We start from the raw sequence: 20187 nt of genomic DNA on the forward strand, positions 1-20187 counted from the left end.
ATCTCATTGATGTCTGCTCATTACTCTTTCCTTCCTTCTGTTCGCTTTGAAATTAATTTGCTTATTTTTCTAGTTCCTTAAGGTGGGGTTTAGATCATTGGTTTTCTTTTGCTTTTCTTTTCTTGAGTATATTTGATGCACAGTGTTAAATTAGTGTTAGGTGTACAACTTAGTGATTGGACAAGTCTACACATTATACTAACTTCACCACAGGTCCGTCTGTCCATCTGTCCCATTACATCACTGTTACCGTATCATTGACTGTACTCCTTATGCTCTGATTCTTGTTCCTATGACTTACTTATTCCCTAACTAGAAGCCTGTCTCTCCTTCTCCCCTTCCCCATTTTGCCCATCCCCCACCCCTTTCCCCTCTGGCAACCATCAGTTCATTCTTGGTATTTATACTTCTTTTTTTTCTAAGATTTTATTTATTTATTTGACAGAGCTTTAATTAGCAATAATCGTGCCTCGGATAAACCTCATTGGCTACAATACTGCCACTGCGCAAAGCTTGACAGAGCTTTAAAGAGAGACAGCGAGAGAGGGAACACAAGCAGGGGGAGGGGGAGAGAGAGAAGCAGGCCTCTGGTGGAGCAGGGAGCCCGATGCGGGGCTCGATCCCAGGACCCTGGGATCATGACCTGAGCCGAAGGCAGATGCTTAACGACTGAGCTACCCAGGCATCCCAGTATTTATATTTCTCATTCTGCTTTTTGTTCATTCATTTTTTTTTTAGATTCCACTTATGATTAGAATCATATGGTATTTGTCTTTCTCAATCTGCCTTATTTCACTTAGCATTATACCCTCTAAATCCATCCATGTGGTCCCAAATGGCATATATCACCTCTTCTTTGTCCATTCATCTATCTATGGACACTCAAGTTGCTTCCATATCTTGGCTATTGTAAATAATGCTGCAATAAACATAGGGTGCAGATATCTTTTCAAGTTAGTGTTTTCCCTGAGTATACACCCAATATACTGGAATTACTGGATCATAGAGTAGTTCTATTTTTAACTTTTTGAAGAATTTCCATACTGTCTTCCACATTGGCTACACCAGTTTGCATTTTCACCAAGGGCACGAGGATTTCTTTTTTTCCATATCCTCGTCAACACTTGTTATTTCTTATGTTTTTGATTTTAGTCATTCTAACAAGTGTGAGGTGGTATCTCGTTGTGGTTTTGATTTGCATTTCCCTGATGATCAGTGATGTTGGGCATCTGTATGTCTTTTTGGAAAAATGTCTATCCAGGTCCTCTGCCCATTTTTTAATCAAATTGTTCTTTTTTTTGGTGGTGTGATTTTCTTTTTCAATGTATTTAACTATAAATTCTCCTTTATAAATTTCCTACATATAAATTTTCCACAAATAAATTTAAGCTATAATTTTCCCTTAAACATTGTTTTAGCTGCATCACACAAAGTTGATATGCTGTATTTTAGTTTTCAGTCAATTCGAAACTTTCTGTCATTCGCCGTGCTCTAACTTCTCCCCTACACTCGCTGCATGGCCCTGGGCAGCTGGGGCAGTCAGGGATTGGAGACCGCTGACACGGGAGAGTTCTGGCGGGGACTCTGGGACTCCGTGTCCGGTATCCTGGCAGAGACGACACTCGGCCCCAGGCCAGTCCCAAAGGAACTATTCGAAGGAGAGAGTGAGTCAGGGCTCACCGGCCACGCCGGTGTCCCAGCATCAGGGCCTCAGCCTTCCTGACCCTCTGGCTGCGGTGGCCCCCAAGGTCTACTTACCCCATGATCCAAGATGAGGGTCCTTCACCTCTGTGCTCCATGTGCAACGGTCCAAGTGCACATGACGACAGCAGTCAAGAAGCCCTCACCGGGAGCTGGCGGGGGGGGGGGGGGCGTGGGCCAGCGCTGCCTTGGGGGCCTCCTCTCAAGTGGAGAGTATTATGGCTCCTTTCCCATGTTCCCCGTGGTCACTGGGCCCGTGGGGTCCCATGTCAGAGAAGAAGCTGCAGGGCCAGGGACTCACAGAAGCCCCCTGAGTGTTCGGGGAGTATTGTAGCAGGAAAGAATGAAGCGGGGAGCCAGGACAGATATCGCCCTGCCCACCAAGCCCCTATTTCTTTCCTTCAGTCTAGAAACCAGGTGGGTGTTAGTGTTTCTGAACCAAGGACATGGATGTTTGTGAGGAGAAATGCCAAGTCTGGAGCCAGCAGCTTCACCCCACAGCTGGCTGGGACACCCACCCTGGGGGCCGGCTCCTCCCAGGCCGGGCATGGGGGTGCCCCCCATGGTGCATGGGGTCCCTGCCAGGCAGATCACATTACGCTCGCCCAGGGCCCTCCTCTCCGTCCCCACAGGAGGAGGGCGAGCAGGACGTGGAGAGAGAGAGCACGCGGGACCCACCACGGTGAGCTCAGGGGGACCCAGGGGCAGCTCCCGAGGCCACTGGCAGGCACAGGCCTCGGCTCTGCCTTCACCCCGACCACTGAAGGAAGAGCTTCCTTTTCCACCAGCTGCCGGTGCCCCGCCCTGGCAGGGAAAGTGGCTGGGGGGGGGCTTTGTCGCCCCAACACCAGACCTCTTGAGCAGCATTCCGCCCCCCAGCCCCACCTTCTTGCTGCATCTAGAACAGGCTTCATACTGTCCCGTTTTCTCCGAGATGCAGAAATTGCCAGTGGCGTCCGTGTTCTTAGACCAAATTAGCCACACTTAACTCAAGTGCCCGCCGCCCGCCCGCCGCCCGCCACCCGCCACCCGCCTGCCTGCCCACGTGCCCAAGCCCACAGCGGGCCTGACTCACTCGAAGTTCACAAGCAGGGAGCCATCGGCTCCCACCCGCCGCCGTGATAAGCAGGCTGTGATTACGGAGCGCCGGGCCCAGCTCTGCTGCGCTGCTGTGTGGCTTGGGGCCGTGTGCTTCCCCTCTCTGGGCCTGGCTTCCCCCTCCATAAAACAGGGGCTGGGGGTAAACCAGGCCTCTGTGCTCCCACTGAGCCCACCTGCCCAGGAGGAGCTCGAGCGCAGACGAGATCCAGCAGCCAGAGCCCCTGGAAGCATCCACACAGCCCGCCCCGCATGAGGCCTGTGCCCACCGCGGGCCGCACCCGGGACTCCTGTTGAGGACCCGGCTACAGAGGGGCTGCCCCCTCCCAGAGAAGCCCTGACGTCCCTAGGGGAGCGGCAGAAAGCCTTCTGGTCAGGGCCAAGACACTGAGGGGTGGAAGTTGAAGAAAATGGGTTTGGAGGCTTTTGCGTGAGACCCGCCGGAGTTCAGGCCCCCGCTCCACCATGCTCTGGGTGTGTGACCTTGGACAAGCCTCTCCCCCTCTCTGGGCTCCGGTTTCCCCGCGTACAAGATGGGGACACTAATCCCCGCACCAGGGGCAGGGCATCTAAAGGACACGGTGCAGTGCGTGGCACCCACCGCAGGCTTTGGGCGTTTGCCGAACGGCTGAATGGAAGAACACACGTGTGCGTGCGGGCTGATAGCACTCTGCGTGCTCCAGCCCCAGCAGCTGGCGGCCTCGGTCCCTGGGGTGCTCCTTGGGGAAGGGCCCCAAGACGGTGCGTGTCTGTGCAGAGCGCACCAGGTTGAGTGCAGAGACCCGGGTCTGCGCCCGGCTGGGTGTCCCGCACCTGAGGCTCTGCCTCCCCTGATCCCGTTCGCTCACCCGCGGACCCAGAGAGTAATTCGGGGTAAGGACGCTGGAAGGGGGTAAGAACCAAGCTCCCAGCCGAGGAGGCTGGGCTGGGGCGCTATCTCCTGCCACCCCCCACCCCGCCGTCCCCAGACAGAGACGTGATTCAGATAGACTCTTCTAACGCCTATGATCTGTTACATTTAAAAAATTATACAGGAAGAGTCTGTAACATCTCACGGACCTGTATACTTACAATTTACGCACTTGACTGTATATAAGTTAACCTTAATTTTTTTAAAAATATATTTTTAATATAAAAACACTAATTCAGCTCATTGGACACAAAGCCGTCATGACAGAATAATTCCTTGTCTCAGCACCCCCCCATTCCCATCCCCCAGAGGTAGCCAGGTCAGAGAGAGTCAGGGAGGCAGGCCCAGAACCAGGGCAGACACCTGTCCCCGCTGGGGTGCTGGGGATGTGCCAGGGCTGCCCGGGCAGGAGGCTCGGGGCCTCCAGGAAGGAGGAAGGCCCAGCGACGCACGCGGGTGGGCAGGGCAGAGGGAGGCTGGCGGGGTTTGGGAGGGTGAGGCAGGCCAGCGGAGCCCACGCGGCGGCACCTCAGCCTCTTAGGCCAGAACGTGTCATTGCGCCTGCAGGTCCCGGGGCACTCGGCCCCCCGATTCCAGGAAGCCCCCCAAAACCCCGCTGCTGAGAGCAGAGTGCATTCGCCGCGGGCCCTGGGCTCTCCACCTGGACCCTCACGAACCAACCGACCTTGGGCTGTAATGGGAAATGGGGCGGCAGAAGTCGCCAAGGCCCCCAGGAAAGGGTAGCTGAGGGCTGGAACATTCCTGACCCCCGGCCCTTCTCTTCAGTCAGGAGCAGACCGGGACTTCGAGAAGGTGCAGGCCGGGGGAGATGGCGGGGGTGGGGGGCGGCGTGCTGGCCTCCACTGGCCTGCCTTCCCTGGGAGTTTCTGGGGTGATGCCACAGCCAAAAATAAGGGCAATTCTCCACAGCATAGAAGAGGCACCAGCCTCCTTGACTTGATCCACACAGTCCAGCCCTTTGCTCCAAGTGACCCCCAACCCATCCTTCTGCTTCCTTAGCCCCCCTGGCCCAGGGCCCGACAGCCACGGGCACCCACCCACCTGGGACTTCAGCCCCCCGCTCACAGCCAGCCGGCAGCCCCAGCCCCTCTGCCTCTCACCCGCAAGTTTCTGTGCCTGGTCTCCTCCCCCAGGTGACATTCATTCAACCTTCAGGAGCTCCCAGCTGAGGGTCCCGTCCGGGCATCCCAGAGCCCACGCTCACAAGCCCACAGGGCACGTTTGCCAGAATAACAGGCAGCCAGGTCCTAAGGGGACAGCAGACATCAGCCTTGTGAAGGAAGAAGGAGCAGCCTTGGCAGAGGTCCAGAGGTGAGGAGGAGCCGGGTGTCACCCCGCGGGGTCTGAGGGCACTGGGGGAGCTACGGAGGGCTCGCAGCGGGGAGGGGGGGGCAGGTCAGGGACAATGGCCCAGGTACCTGCTGCTTCCGCAAAACCACCGTCCCATCCCCCCACCGCCACCCCCCAGGGCAGAGGGCAGGCCGGAACTGCAGGCTTTGCCTTGGGGTGGGGGTGGGGGGCTCTTGCTTTTTAGACAGTGTCCAGTTGGACTGACAGGCAGCTTCAGGGTCCCCACGCCCTCCCACTGCAAGGACGGGACAGAGCAGGCCACACTCACATCCCCCTGCTTTCCCAGGACCTGGCCACATACTCGGCAGTTCTGAGGCCAAAGGCCACCCTATGTGAGCTGGTGAAGGGGGTAAGGGTCCTGCCCCAGCTGAGCCACCACTGCTAGATGCCAACAGGGAAGGGGACCACACCCTAATGACCACCGGCGGTAATCATAATCCCGGCAACTGGCCCCTGCCCCTGCTCCCAGCCCCTGAGCTGCCCCAGAGCCCCTGCAAGTGGGGAGTGCGGCGGAGGTGACGGAGCTGGGACTGTGGCCCTGAGCACATGGCTCTCTCTTCACACCAACCTCCTTCCTTCCCTCCGCAGCAGTGCCGGGGCCCCTCACCTGTCAGGGGAGGACCCCACTGGCTCCCTGACCGGGCTGTCGCCTGGACTAAACGGGGCACCCACACTCGGAAGGCCAAGGCCAATGCCAAGGCAGGTCCAGAGCCACCCATCCAGCACGGCCTCCTTGCCACGCTGGCCACGGAGCACGTGGCCCAAACGGAGACAGCACGTATATGAAACACTCCTGATTGCAAAGACCAAAACAAAAAACCACATGAATCCTTGTTTTTTCCGAGGCACATTGAGATGATCTTATACAGAGTACGTCTGGTTACCTAAAATATATTCTTGAAGCTAATTTCACCGGTTTTTCTTTCTTTAATGCGGCTACTAGAAAATGTTTAATTGTGTTTACGGCTCTCACACATAGGGTCGTGTGGCGCCCCGGCTGCAAGGGACCGAGGACCAGAGACCCGCAGTCCCCTTGGGGGGCTGAGCGCGTTCATGCGGGACAGAGGGCCCAGGCTGGGAAGGGAGAGGACCGGCACACGGGGACATGCCTGGGAGGCCACCAAACGCAGGGTCGCAGGGTCATGGATCCAGCAAAGGGGTGTGACCGTGTGGAGCAGCTCCCCGGGCTCAGCTTCCCAGCTCCCTGCTCTGGGCTCTGGCCCTCCTGGCCTCCCTTTGCACCGGCTGGAAGGACGGAGGGGCCAGGCCACCCTCCCGGCTGCCACTACCAGGCCCACAGTGCCCACCCTGGCCTGCCATCCCCCCTCCCCGACTGCCAGAGAGAAGAAGAACCAATTAGCACCTCCCTCCCCGAGCCCAGCGACCCCACCACCTCTCTCCATCCCTCTGGTTTTCTCCTCTCCCCGACCTCCTCTGCCTGCCTGCCCGCCCGCCTCTCCCGCCCCCCTGCCCACCCTCTCCCTCCAGCACCAGCCGAGTGGGGAACAACAGCTGCCATACACAGCAACAAATCTTCCGCGTTCCCCCCTCCTTTATTTACACCGGGCACACAGTAGCAATTCAATCTGAAAAAGGGCCGTGTTTTCGGAGGCGTGCAGCCCGAGAAATTGATGTTTGTGTTAATCAATCTTGTAGGAGCCTGCGGGGCTCAGAGAGGTACCACACGAGAGATTTCTTCTATTGATTAATTGGATTCCGAGAGGGGAGTGGTGGGGAGGAAATCAAATACTCCAAGCGCCTGGCAGCTTCGGAGACGGTCCTGTCCCCTACCCTGCACAGCCCCACATGTGTCTGGGGGCCCCTCACTCAGCGTCCGGCACCAGCTGGGGGTCAGGACTCCTACCTCCGGGGTCAGCTCTGCCTGACTCTCCCCTGTCTGGGAACACCCCTGCTCCCGCCGTCACCCTCCCACTGCCTGCCTAGGTGATCCCTCGCCTCCAGAAGCGCCAGGCCCCCCATCCTGACAGGAGCCCACGTGGCCCCATGGCTGCATGCATGGGGCCCACAGCAGTAGCATGGGCCGAGGAGGAGGGCCGAGCCCCCCACGCCCCATCGGTGGCAAGTCTGGGCCCTGGCACCCACGTATTGGAGCCAGTCCATGCTAGCCGAGGCAGGCCGGCGGGCCACCCAGAGCGCGCACCTCCTCGCTTCAGGAATCCGCGCGCAGGCTCGGGAGCTGCTTTCAGGGGCACGGGCTAACCCGTCCCCGGGTCTGGGAGGGCCAGGAAGTGGCAGGCAAGCAGTATGGGAAAAGAGTGCAATACTCTGCCTTCACATGAGGCTTGCAGGGCTAACCGAGACTGACCCTGCCCGGGGGTTCTCACCAACGGGGTGGGATGGACAGACCCACCTTACAGACATGGACACAGGGGCTCCGGCTGGAGAAAGACTGGGCCAGGGTTCTGCTCCGAGACACCTGGTCCCCAGGAGTCCTGCGACCCTGGGCCCAGACGCCAGCCTCATCCGCCAGGTCAGTGGTGGGGACGTGTGAGTAGGCCCCCCGCCGGGGCATCCCTGGGAGTCTGGCTGTCTGACGGCTCCCTGAACCCTTACACGTCTGGGGGGCAGGGGCACCAGCCATCTCTAGAGAGTCGCTAGACTGTCCCTTCCTCTCTAGGCCAACAGCCTCAGGGGCATCACCGACGCAAAACTGTCTCGAGAGAGTACAAACCCAACCCTCTCTCGTCTGTCAGCATTACTGACTGAGCGCCTACTGCATGCCAGCACCCATCATCTGATTCGATCCTTGCAATCACGACCCCTTGCTGGAAGCCTCTTCCCCGCCTTGTGGCCGCGAGCGCCGTGAGACGGACGGCGCCCGAGTGGCACGCACAGCGTCTCTGCCTTCCCCGCAGTCAGGGGATGGCGGGGCAAGACCAGGCAGGAGCAGGAGAGGGGTCCCAGTCCCACAGAGGCCTCCCACGCACCGGGCCTCAGCTTCCCCATCTGCAAATGGGTCTGAAGAGAGACATCAGCCGTGACCCCACCAGGGCATCGTGCTGGGAAGCAAATGTGATCTCTAACCAACTGGATGGAATGCCCTGGAAACAGCCCAAGGACCCCATCTTCGCTGGCCTCGGGGGAGCCCCCGGGTGCAGGGTAGGGGAACATTGGCCTGGACCCCCTGAGATCCCGTCCTCCTTGGACCGCCCAGTGCTGCCGTCCTCATGCTTGCCGTGTTCCATCCAGAGGCCTCTCCTGTGACACGGGGGGAGCCGAGAGCTCGGGGCGGGGCCCCCCACTGTTCTGGACCGGAAAGGAAATGGATTTGTAAGGATAGTCAAGGCTTTTTTCTCTCTTTTTTTTTAACTAGTTAATTGAGTGAGTCTTACCCCATTTCCTACACAAGCTCGCACACACACACTCGCATACCTTTGATTTCCCAACAAACAAACAAAGCGTCATCTCTGTTACTGCACAGAATGTCCTGTTTAGGTTGACAAGAGCCAAAAGGGATGACCCCAAGCCGTCCCACCACAAAATGCATTTCCAGGAAGAGGTCGATGGCATGAACGCCTGACCCCCCCCCCGCCCCCACCCCCGCCAGAGAAAGCCCCCGGGAGGCCGAGTCGGCCCCGAGCCACCCTCCAGCCCACTGAGGGCTGCCGTCCCCACACCCCCAGGCTCGCCCTAAAACCACCCACCACACGCCGAGACCACCCTGATCAAGGAGAGCGACAGGACTGAATAGGGAAAAAAAGTAATGTCCCATGAGGAAAACAAATCACAGACAAAGCTGAAGGGCAAAGGACAAATTTGGAAAAATAAGTGCAATATATATGGCTGGAAAAGGCTTTATGTTATTCATATAGACAGGGTTCTTTTCAAAATGTTTAACGTCACAAAATTCAAAAGTTAAAAGAACACAGACATCTCTTTGCCCATACCGAATTGGCTAGTGATATTTTTTGCTAACACCTAAATTAATAAGACGGCCCACCTACTGCCCCGGAAGGAAAAAGGGCAATTTCCACACACAGAGTGACACACGGCGGGCCCCCTGACCTGCCTTGCTTTCTCCACCAGAGACGTGGGCAAGGAGGTATGGATGCTGGTGTTGGCTACGGCAAAAGTAGTCAAAACGGTTCATGGCGGGGAGGGGTAAATCCATTGCTAAATCTTTACACAATGTGACACCTCCTGGGCATTTAAAGTCATGTGGTAGAAGGACCTCACGTTGGGGCCTCACAGGAAAAGGTAAGAGAGAGGCAGCAGTAAGGCACAGTCCCGTGATGCTTACGTGCTCACGTGCACACGCACATGCACGTACACACACCTGCACACACGCCCGTGCATATACACATGCACGCACACGCACTGCACACACGCGCCCGAGCACACACATGCATGCACACGCACCCACACACATGCCTGTGCACACACACATGCACATACACACACCTGCACACACGCCCGTGCATATACACATGCATGCACACACACCTGCACACACACCCGCACACACAAATACATGCACACACACCTGCACACACACATGCAAGCACACACATGCATGCACACGCACCTGCACACATGCCCACACACATGCACGTGTACACACGTGTGCACAATCGAACACACCCACCCGCAGGCATGCACACACTCACACACATGCATGCTCGCACATGCACACACAGGTAAACAGTGCAAAGATGTGCACCCAAATGCCAACCCAGGTGGTCTCTGGGTGTGGAACTGATTTCTGCCTTGTCACTTCCCGATCCCTTCCGCTCTGTATGCGGAGTCCATCCGACTTTCTCATGACCACAAGATACTAGAACTTAGTGCTTTTCCTAAGCTCTGCGTGGAGCCCCGAACGGGCCCCGCAAAGGCGCGGGTGGATGTGTCTGTAAAGCAGCGGCGCCGCTCCATCCGGGGCCTCTCACCTGCGAGTACCTTACCTGCGGAGGGGCGGTGATGCCTGACCCACTCGCCCCAGGGTCTCTGAGGGTCACACCAGAGCATCGCTGGGACTGTGGTGGCCTCTGAAACCGCCTGCTGACCCCTCCCACCGGGGGAACTGAGACTCAACCTGCGGGACCCTGTGCCGTGGGAGCACCTGCCCGGGAGCACCCGCACAGAGAGGAGCCCACTCCCAGGGCCGCCCGGGCAGGCCATGTGACTCTCCAGGGACCCCAAAGTGGGAGAGGCCTCACCGGAGAGCTGCTTGCTGAGATGGAAACCAAGCCTGCTCCCCTCACTTTCCTGGCCCACTCGACTCCCCCACCCCATTTCTCCCATCAGTCTGAGGTGGGACAGTGCGGGGGAGACTGGTGCTGCCTGGATAGCAATGTGGGGTCGTCGGCCCGTAGAAGGAACTAGAAGCCCGGCATGGAAGAAGCCTCTAAGGAGTGCAGACAGCTGGAGAAGAGCCCAGGGTCTGCCAGCACCCACCCCACACGGGCTGAGTAGGGGCGGGGGTCCTGGCGGGGTGGGGGTCCCCGAGGCCACGGGGAAGAAGGAAGGCTGAGGAGGAGCAGGGGTGAGGGTGTCCGATGTTGTGATGGTCCAGTCAGAGGACTGGGGCCTGCACCGCTGGCTGAGAATACGCGGAGGTCCCGAGCGACCTTAGGCGGGGGAGCCCAGCTCGAGTGGAGGGGTTCGTGGGCGAACGGGTGGGGGAGCGGGTGGGGCCTGGCCCCCTCGTAGCTCCAGCCTCTCTGGACGCTCACCGGCAGCCGGATGCAGTCCGCGCAGGGCTGCATGGACGGGCCCCTCGGGCCCACCCTGGACACAGGCCTGGAAGGAAGGGGAAGCTTGCAGACCAGAATCCCAAGGTCGCAGGGCCAAGTGTGGAGGATGCTGGCGCCCCACGGAGCAGAGGCGATGGTGGGGGTTACTCTAGGCTAAATAAATAAGCTAAGTGAGCAGGAAGACACCGCACACCCGTTGGTCCGTGAGCCAGCTCTGCAGGGAGCCTGGCGCGGCACCAGGGTGGGCTGCTGGAGGGGGCTCATGAGGCGGGCCCCCTGCAACACGGCCGGGCCAAGGCGCCCTGGGGAGAGCTGCAGCCTGGCTGGCCCTCCTGTCCTGTCCTTAGACCCAAAGATTAGAGCCTGGCCAGCTCCTGTCCCCCCAGCAGGCGTGGTGCACGGTGGGCCTGCAGAGGACGCATGGACACAGGGAGGAGAAGCCTGTCCTGCTCATGGGACATCGGAGCCGCCTCTGGGCTCTCGGCCCTGACACAGGTGGTCACAGAGCCTGCCCACCTGGGCAACTCTAGGACCCCCCCACGGCTGCCCAGTCAGGCCCCCTCTCTCAACTCTGCCCCTGCCACCTGGAGACCCTCTCCTCCCTGCCTGCTGCCCCCATCCCTTGCTCGTGAACTTGGCACAAGGCCCCCGGGTGTGCCCCCCCGGGGCCAGGAGTGCAGCAGAGGGGGAGACCAGGCAGACCCCCAGCAGCAGGCTGAGGCATGGGCCCCCTGCAAGGGAACGGTGCTGGGCTTGAGGGCGTCCTGGAAGGAGAGTGGGGGTGTGGTGCCGGCAGAGGGAGCAGCATGAGGGGGAAGGGACGGGGTGGGGGGCAGAGCCTTGCTGGCCTCCACATCTTGTCCTGGGCCTGATGGAAAGGTTGACTGTGTGTCTATGAGCCCCTGAAATTGGTGCACACATAGAGATGCACTTTTCAGGGGAGGGGAACAGGACCCCCCCATGACCCCCTCCCCAGGAAAAAAATCTTCCCATTTCCCAGATGCAGGAGCAACATCTCCAAGGTCGAGAAGGGGCTGGTGATGGAGCAAGGGCCAAAACCCAGTCCTGACGCCTGGGACAGGGCCGCTCCCCCTGGGAGGGGCAGACCCCTCTGCGGGTAGAGGAGGAGGAGAGCCGGTGAGCCAGGACAAACAGCGATGCTCATTCTGCCCAGCCCCATCCAGTCTTCATGATAACCCCATTTTACAGATGCAGAAACTGAGGCCCGGGCAGTGTGGTGGGGTGAATGTTGGCCCCACAAGCTGCATCTCCTGGAGCCTGTGAATGTGACCTTATCAGGAACAGGTCTTTGCAGATGTAATTATGCTGAGGTCTTGACATGAGGTCATCCTGGATTAGGGTGGGCCCTAAGCCCAATGACAAGTGTCCTCACAAGAGACAGAAAAGGAGAGGCCGTGTGAAGATGGAGCGGACTAGAGGGGTGGCCACAGCCCAAGAGCACTGGGGCCACCAGGCTGGGAGAGACAGGAAGGACCCTCCCCCAGAGGCCCCAGGGGAAACGCGGCACTGTGACACCTGGGTTTGGGACTTGCGGCCCCCAGAACGGGGAAGGAATTCATTTCTATTGTTTTCAGCCTCCCAGCCTGTGGTCCTTTCCTACAGCAGCCACAGGAACCCCATGAGGAGACCACACAGGGGTTCAGCCATGCGGGAGTCCCAGCCCCACGCAGCCTCAGTCCACACCCGGCTAGCAGGAGGTCCCGGGACCCGCGTCGCCTGCAGCATGCCCGGGCTTTTGGCGTGTTTCTTGCCCCTGGCAGGCAGCAGGCCAGGCGTGGATCCTGTAGGGAGCTGGGGACGTGATCAGGCCGAGGCTCAGCGGGATGGGAAATAGCAGAGGCTACTGGGGCCACGGGCGACATCGGGGGGCACAGGGGCAGGGGCAGGATGTTTGGGGAGCCAAGAATGGGCCGGGCCGGGCCTGCAGCCTCCAGGCCTCCTCCCAGGCCCACCCTTCTGTCCAACCCCCCGTGGGACCTTCCCAGTCAGGCCTGCCTCTGGGGCCGTGTCCACAAAAAGTCTGGATTGGGGCCCAGGCACATAACTTGAAAGATGCCCCCACCCCCTGCTCTGCTGTGATCCCACCCTGCGCTCGCTTCCTCTCCCATGAATGGGAGTACACCCCCTACCCTCTGGCTCCAGGGAGGGGAGATGGCATAGAGCCAGCCCTGGGAGTGCACGCCAATGCCCCTTGACATAGTCTCGGTGGAAGGAGCAAATGAAGGTGGGGCAGAAGGGGGCAGAAGGCCCCCACCTCCCTCTGCAAGGGCACCTTGGCCAGGCACCTCCTGCCTGGTCGTCCCCAGGGCTCCCCTGGAGCCTGGCACAGCGCTGGTCCATGCCCGGGCCAGAAGCAGCCGGAGTGCATATCCAGAACGGCCTCCCCAAACCCCTCCTTGGCTCCTCCAAAGCAGCATCGCCAGCATCCGGGGGCCAATACGGTCAGCGGGAGAGGGCTCCCCGAGAAGTGTGGGCAGAGCACACTCCAGCCCCCTCGGCGCAACACCCAGGGCCCCGACGAGATGGACGGGCAGGGCAGGGGCTGCTGGAGCCCTGGAGAGGCATCAGGGCGGCAAGCCAGCCAGCCCCACATCCCACCTAGGCAACCACAGTGACTCACTGGGCTGCCTCCTCCACGCTGCCCACCTTTGCCCTGTGGCATCTGATCCTATCATCTGCCCCCTACCTCTGCTCACCTGCACAGCCTCCCAGAGCCCCACCAGCCTCCTGGCCTCTGGGCCTTCCTGAGCTTCTCCCCTTCTTCCAGTCTCGGGGCCACTCCTGCTTTTCTCCACCCCAGGGCCTTTGTACAGGCTGGGTCTTCTTCCCAGAGCCCTCCCCGCTTTCCCCGGACAAACTCAGCCTGTCCTTTCCCGGCCTCTCCTAGACAAATTCCCTCGGCCCCTGGAACTCAAAATCCAAGTCAGGAAACCTTTGTCTACTGCCGGCTTTCCTCCAAGAGGGTAGGCCATGCAGGGCAAGACACGCAGTAGGTCTTCAATACGCACAGGTTCCCCGGAGGGAGAGCATCAGAGACTAGTGCTCAGCAAGGTTTCCTCCATGCCCCCCAAGAGCTCCACGGAATGGGCCTCGTTTCTCCCCTCCTTTCACAGTTGAGAAGACGGTGCAGAGAGAAAGGGACCTGCCCTGGGGCCCTGCGGCTCATTCAAAGGGGGACATTTTGGACAGCCCGACCATAGCAGCTCACAGCAGCCTGTACCCCATCGGGCCTGCCCCCGCCCTGCCCCCGCCCCCGGGGATGGGCCATACCCCAGCTTGGAAAGCACTGGGTGAACAGAGGAGAGCAGACTTCTTCCACGCGGGACTTGTCAGAGCCTTCGCTGCTCGGCATGCTGGCCCTCCAGGAGAACCGCGAGCAGAATTTCCCAAACGTATTTGGCCATGGGTGGCACTGGGGGGTGGCGGTGGGGGGGGGCAAGGGGCTGTGGCTTCTGATAGAAGCCTCAGTCCCTGAGAGAGGATGGGGCTAGCCTGGGCTTTGCAGTTACCCAGAGGTGCCTTCAAATCCCTCTGTTTCCTTCTAGCTGGCAGTCCTCTCTGAACCTCAGCTTTCTCCTCTGTCACATGCAGAAAGGAGAGCCCAGGTAGCAGGGGCAGAAGGACTCTTCTAAGCCCCTGGCTCCAGCAGGCACCCGGGGTGGGGTGGGGGGTGGAGGCAGCTTTGATTGGCCAGACTGGGAGAGAGGGGGTAGCCCGGGCCTCCCCCTTCCTCCTGGCTCAGCCGTGCTTTGTCTGGCAGCATCTTCTACAGTAAACCTTTTCCAGTGCGTGTTTAAGAAGAGTTTTGCTGCCCCATGCAAAGGATTTGTCAATGCTTCATCGTGAGTCCCCCACCATCCCTGCCAAGCTGGGCCCACGAGGACCAAGAACTAGGAGGGGTTGTGCCTGCCCCCCACTCAGGGCCTGGGCTCTGCAGTGCTGAGAACGCTCGGCCCCTCCTCCAGCACCAGTTTCTCCGGGTTCCAATTGGAGGGACCAGAACCCACAGCCTTTCGGAAGCACCCAGGGGACCGTGGTGGGATTTAACCACCATGTGGCCTGCACTGGTCACCTGAGCCTCCGTACCTCACCTGCGGGATGCAGGCCCCCTCTGTGTGAGGACAGGTGAGGGATCGGAGAACCCAGCACAGCACTGGCCACGCGGACCCTGTCGGGACTCGGTCATTTGTCTCCCCCTCCTGGAACCCGAGGCCCAGAGCCCCAGAGGGGCACACACAGGTGTAGAGAAGACTAGACCGTTTTCCTGCCCTCCCCGTCTCTCCAGTCCCGGGCAGGGCCCCTCTTCTGCCCCAGCGGCATCCACCAACGACCAAACCAGGAGGGGAGTAAAGCAGGGCCTCGCTGCCAGGCTGCCCCGGGGGCCCCCGCACACAGAGCCGCACAGCGGGGCGGCCCCAAGCCAGCTCCTGGAGGGCCATGACCTGGGTCTCAGGCCCGCAGGGTCACAGGCCTGAGGCTCCTCCCTCCCTCGCCAGCCCTCTTGGGAGGCTGCAGGGGGCCGGTGCTGGGATATTTATATCCCAGAGGAAGGGCAGCCCCCGCACTTGGTCCACGCAGAGCTTCCGGGCCAGGGGGCCAAGGAGCCAGGGCAGAACCAGGGCGCTCTGGAGGCCTCCCAGTCACGCAAGGGAGGCCTCTGGCCAAACGCCAACCCTGGGAACACTCCGTCCCCTCCTCCCTCCCCACTTCCGGGGGTCAGTGGTCACTTTATTAATAGCAGCCCCTGAGGAGAGGCCTCACCCCTGGACGGTCATCGCTCTCCCTGCAGGCATGGCCGAGTGGCCTGGGGGCATCCCTGGGAGTGATGGCCGGGGGTGGGGGGGGACACATCGTCACCCGGCCTGGAGCCTCCACGGATGTGCAGAGAAACAAAAGAAAAGCAGCTTTCAAAGGCCGCGTGTTCTCTCTGCCACCAGCTGCAGGACGCAACATCAGCCCCATTAACAGCTCTCGGGGGCAGAGAGAAGCACGCTGTCTGTAGGGACACAGAGCGACACAACCACGCGCCCGTCCCCAGGATGAGCGGGCACCGTGTCTGCACTGCAAGGAACGTCCTATTTTAAAACCATCAGGGCCCATTAATACCCAGAGAAAAATCTGGAAACTTATTTACCAAAAAGGCCTTATCTGGACCCCCCCCTCCCCTGCACAAAAACCTCCTGACGGGCGGCCTGCCCGGGACGCCGCCCACCGACGGCAGCTCAAAGCCATCACAACTCTGCCATTTACAGGAAGTAGGAACCTGATAATAATGCAAATCACTCTTGTCTGTAAAATGCAAAAAACTGTGCCCACCGACTGGGTTGTGTGGTCAGACCAGGGCTATTTTGCTTGGTGTGGCTTTAAATGCACACGCAATGGGCAGGTATCCTTGTGTAATAGTGGGAAAACGGGCTTCTGGAAGAACTAACGCCATTAAGTGTCCAGGTTACACCCAACGGAGCATTTGCAGGTCGGGCGCGTTCCAGGAACGCCACAAACCCACTAGCCTGCCTAGACTGCAGACCCCACCGCCTGCCTCCCTGGGGTACCCCCTCCAGACATCCCGTAAATGCCCAGAGCCCCGGTTTCTCTCTCTGGGAACCGGGATAGGAATAGCCAGCCCTCCTGAGCCTTCCCTGGAGCCAAGCCCCAAGCTCGGGTCCTGTCGGGGAAGGAAACCGAGGCACCGGGCGGGCTGGGCGACTTTCCCAGGGCCACGGCAAGCCAGACAGTGTGCTGAGGCAGCCGGCCGGGCTCCAGGGGCTGAGGCTTAGCGCAGGTTGGCCGCCGGCCTGCCCAGGCCCTGGCGCCCGGTCCCGTTCGCCCACACCCGCAGCCTAGACGCTGAGAGGTGCAGGCCCGCCCTCTGGTGGACGCTCCTGGAACTGCCCAGCGAGGCGTCCCTCCCACAGACCGCAGAGTGCAGGCGGAGGGCAGGAAACCACCACCGTGGGGACAGCCCACCGGCCACCCCTAGGCCAGCAGGACAGGAGCCAGAGGACGGGGACATCCACAGGCCACGGCCTGCCCGATTCCAAAGGCCCCTGGTCTGTTTGGTGGCCGCAAGCAGTGGCCTTGAAGCTGACCCTCTGGGCCCCAGCAGTCACGCCAAGAAGGCTCATGATGGCCGGCCCCAGCCGGGTCCTGGGTCACCAAGGCCTTCCGTTCCAAAAGGCAATGAGTCCTCAGGGCCTGTCGCTCTTGCTGGGAATGTCACTGCTCTCCCCTCCCAGCTGAGAACCTCCCAAGAACCCAGAAAGGCCTTTGGGGCCGGCTGGACAGTCGGCAGAGGAGGGGAAGAGGCAGGGGGCCGTGCAGGTCACAGGCACTGCCAGCAAAATGTGTCTCCAAGAGGAAGTCTCTGAATCGAGCTGTAGCTCTAACCTCACCGCCGAACCCCGAATCCTGCAGGAGCTCTAACCCCACCACCAAACCCCACAAACTGCAGGATTGTGATGGATGGCAGGTGTTTCCACTCTGCTCCCATCTCTGACCCTGCCCGTCCTCAGGGGGCCAGGAACTCCGAGCTATGAGAGCCGGGAGACCTGGGTCACATGGCTGGGTTTCGGGGGGGGGAGCTCATGTGGGGAGACCCCAGTGGCCACAGACTTGCCACCTGAGTCCAGGCTTCTCCAGAACCGACGCAGAGACTTGGTCGAGGTCAGGAAAAGTCAAGCTCTCCAAAGCCACTGGGGCCTGGACAGGAGTATTGTAGGCAGGGCCGAACAGCGTTTCTGCTCTGAATAATGAGGAGCACGGCCTGAAGCTTGCTGAGCGCTCCTGGGGCCCCCTGAGAGACCAGACTCCAGCTGGGTCTGCAGAGCCCAGGTCTCAAAGCGCCCGGCCCGCAAGCCTGGACTTTGCCGCCAGGAGACGCTCTCAGGGTGAGCCCTAGGGTCAGGATTATTCCTCCTTCCTCCCCTCTGTCCATGCACGTGGCTTTGCTCCTCCTCTTGCTGCTTCCCCCTCCCCTGCGCTCTCTTCTCTCCCTCCTGCACAGACCCTCATCCCACAGCCCATCAGCCAAGACGCTGCGCCCCAGGTCTCTCTCTCCCATTCTCATGAGCTCCACGGCCCACCAGTGGGCTCTTCCTGTGGGGGGGGGGAGGGTCATGCAATTTTGTTTCACACAGAAGTTCCCAAACAAGCTTCTTCTCCACAGGGACAGCTAGTGGTCTCGTGGGGCACAGTGGGAAATGCCTCGTGGGCAAATGACTAAAGTCCCCTCTCCTGTTACCAGGGTTGCAGGACTGCGCAAATAAAGCTTCAGGACCCTCAGCTAAGTTTGAATTTCAGAAGAACAATAGGTAACTTTTAGCATAAGTATATCCCATAAAATATTCGGGACATACACAAAAACATTGCTATTTGATAAAATCCTGTATTTTATCTAGCAATTCCAGAGGACACTCGGAGAAGGGTCTACACAGGCCTGGGGCTTCACCAGGGCTAGAAGGAAACCCACATTCCCACCCACTTCTGCCATCTGGGGGTCGGGGGCTGGGTCCTCACCCCAAACACTAACAACAACCCGCTGGGTGCCCTCGGGCAAGTGCCTCCCCTCCCTCCGTTTCGGCATGTGCAAAATGGACAGGTCAGCAAGGTGAGCTCACCTTCTCTTACTTCTGAACCTTTCTCTGGGTGTTGCCTGATTTCACGTGGGGGCCTTTGGGGATGGTCCCTGGGGAGGGTCCAGTGGGTTCTGTTCCTGGTGAACTCGGGGGGAGTGAACAGCGAACTGCCCCCCTGTAGGTGAGGACTCCACTCATCCATCCGGCCTCCCGCCCAGGACACGAGGCAGGTGGCCAACCTTTCCTCTGGCCCAGAGTGACCTGCTGGCCCAGGAGGGCTCTCCCAGCCAGGGTCTCGCTATGCGGGGCAGAGCTGAGAACATGCCAGGACCAGGGCGGGAGGCAGGGGTCTCGCAGCAGTAGCCCATGGATTTATTCCACGTACACTGTGGGATGCCCTTCGGTTCAAAAGCAAAGGGGACGGGAGGTGCCGTCTGGCCTCGAGTCCTGGACGCCCCCACAGCAGACACCCAGAAAAGCAGCCTCATGAAATGCAGCCTGGGAAGGAGCTGCCACCTCCTGGGTCCTTCCCGCCTGGTCCCTCCAACCCCACGAAGACCTGATTCTACAAACCCTTCCCACACTTGTCACTCTCGCTGGGTCCCCTGGAAGACGTGGCATCTCCCACCCTCCACCCAGAGCAGACAGGCTGCTCAGATGGGGAAGCTGATATGCTTTGTGAAATGCAGATTCTCGGGCCTACCCAGGCTTTTGATTCAGACTCTGGGAGGTGGTCCCAGGAACCTGCATTTTGATCCCAGGTGGTTCGGATTCACTCTAAAGCTTGCGAGGCCTGCCCTGGGGTTCCCGAGGAGCCGGCTGCCCCTTGGTTCCAAGCCCACATGGACCAGGAGCTTGCAAACCCAGCGGAAGGAAGCCCCACGTGGCCGGCAGATGGGCAGGAGACATCAGTGAGACCCAGCTGGCTCGTGTGGAGCCTGAGGTGTGCCCAGACCTGAGGGGCCCCGTAGGGCCAAGGCAGAGAGCCGGGGTACAGAAGCCAGCTGTGAGCACGAGAGTCGGGCACAGGCAGACAAGATGAAACACGGGACTCCCTCCCGCTGACACCCAGTGTGACCAGGCCCAAACTACCCACCCGCTTCGGCCTCTACATCTTCAGCTATAAAATGGGGGCGCCGGATGGCCTCTTGCTCGTGGGTTTGGGGAGCTGGAGGGCACTTGTGCCCAGGTCACACAGCTCAACCCGGGGCCCTGACTGCGGTCCCTCTCCACTGAGTGCCCTGATCACTCCCGGCTCTTCTCCCCTCAGGTGCTCGGCTGAAGCGGGCGGCGCCCCTCGTCCCACCCTAGGCTGGCTCTGCATCTGTAACTAAGGGGGCTCACCCCAACTTCTCATCGGTGGCAGGTGCGGGGAAGCTGGCCGCCCACAGGCAGGGTCCAGCCGCAGCCCCCGCCTCACCAGGGGGGACCCCCCACCACCCCTTCTCCGGGCCTCCAGACCGAGGGCGCAGGAGAAACTTAAGAACTGCCTCGACCAACCAACGAAGTCTTGCCTTTTCTAATTAACAGTGAGACCTCTTCGTTTTCTAATGCAGTTTGGGAAGCAGGCAACGGGACAAGCACAGAGAAATGCCCCCCGGCTCAGAGCCCACAGCCACCAGCGTGGGCCCTGCAGGTCGGCGCTGCCCCTGGCAGTGACCCATCCACGCGCATGGACACTCGCGTGCGGCCGCACACGCACGCACACGCGTTCGCTCACCGCACACGCACGCACACACGCGTGCACTCACCGCACACGCACACACGCGTGCACTCACCGCACACGCACGCACACGCG

General features: G+C 60.1%; 1 pseudogene; it reads right to left on the reverse strand.

The window, feature by feature from the left end:
- Nucleotides 1-402: 402 nt before the first annotated feature.
- Nucleotides 403-514, reverse strand: LOC118018267 (annotated as a pseudogene).
- Between the last annotated feature and the right edge of the window lie 19673 nt (nt 515-20187).

The sequence above is a fragment of the Mirounga leonina genome, unplaced genomic scaffold, assembly GCF_011800145.1.
Source record: "Mirounga leonina isolate KUSES-001 unplaced genomic scaffold, KU_Mleo_1.0 Mir_170, whole genome shotgun sequence".
Lineage (NCBI taxonomy): Eukaryota > Metazoa > Chordata > Mammalia > Carnivora > Phocidae > Mirounga > Mirounga leonina.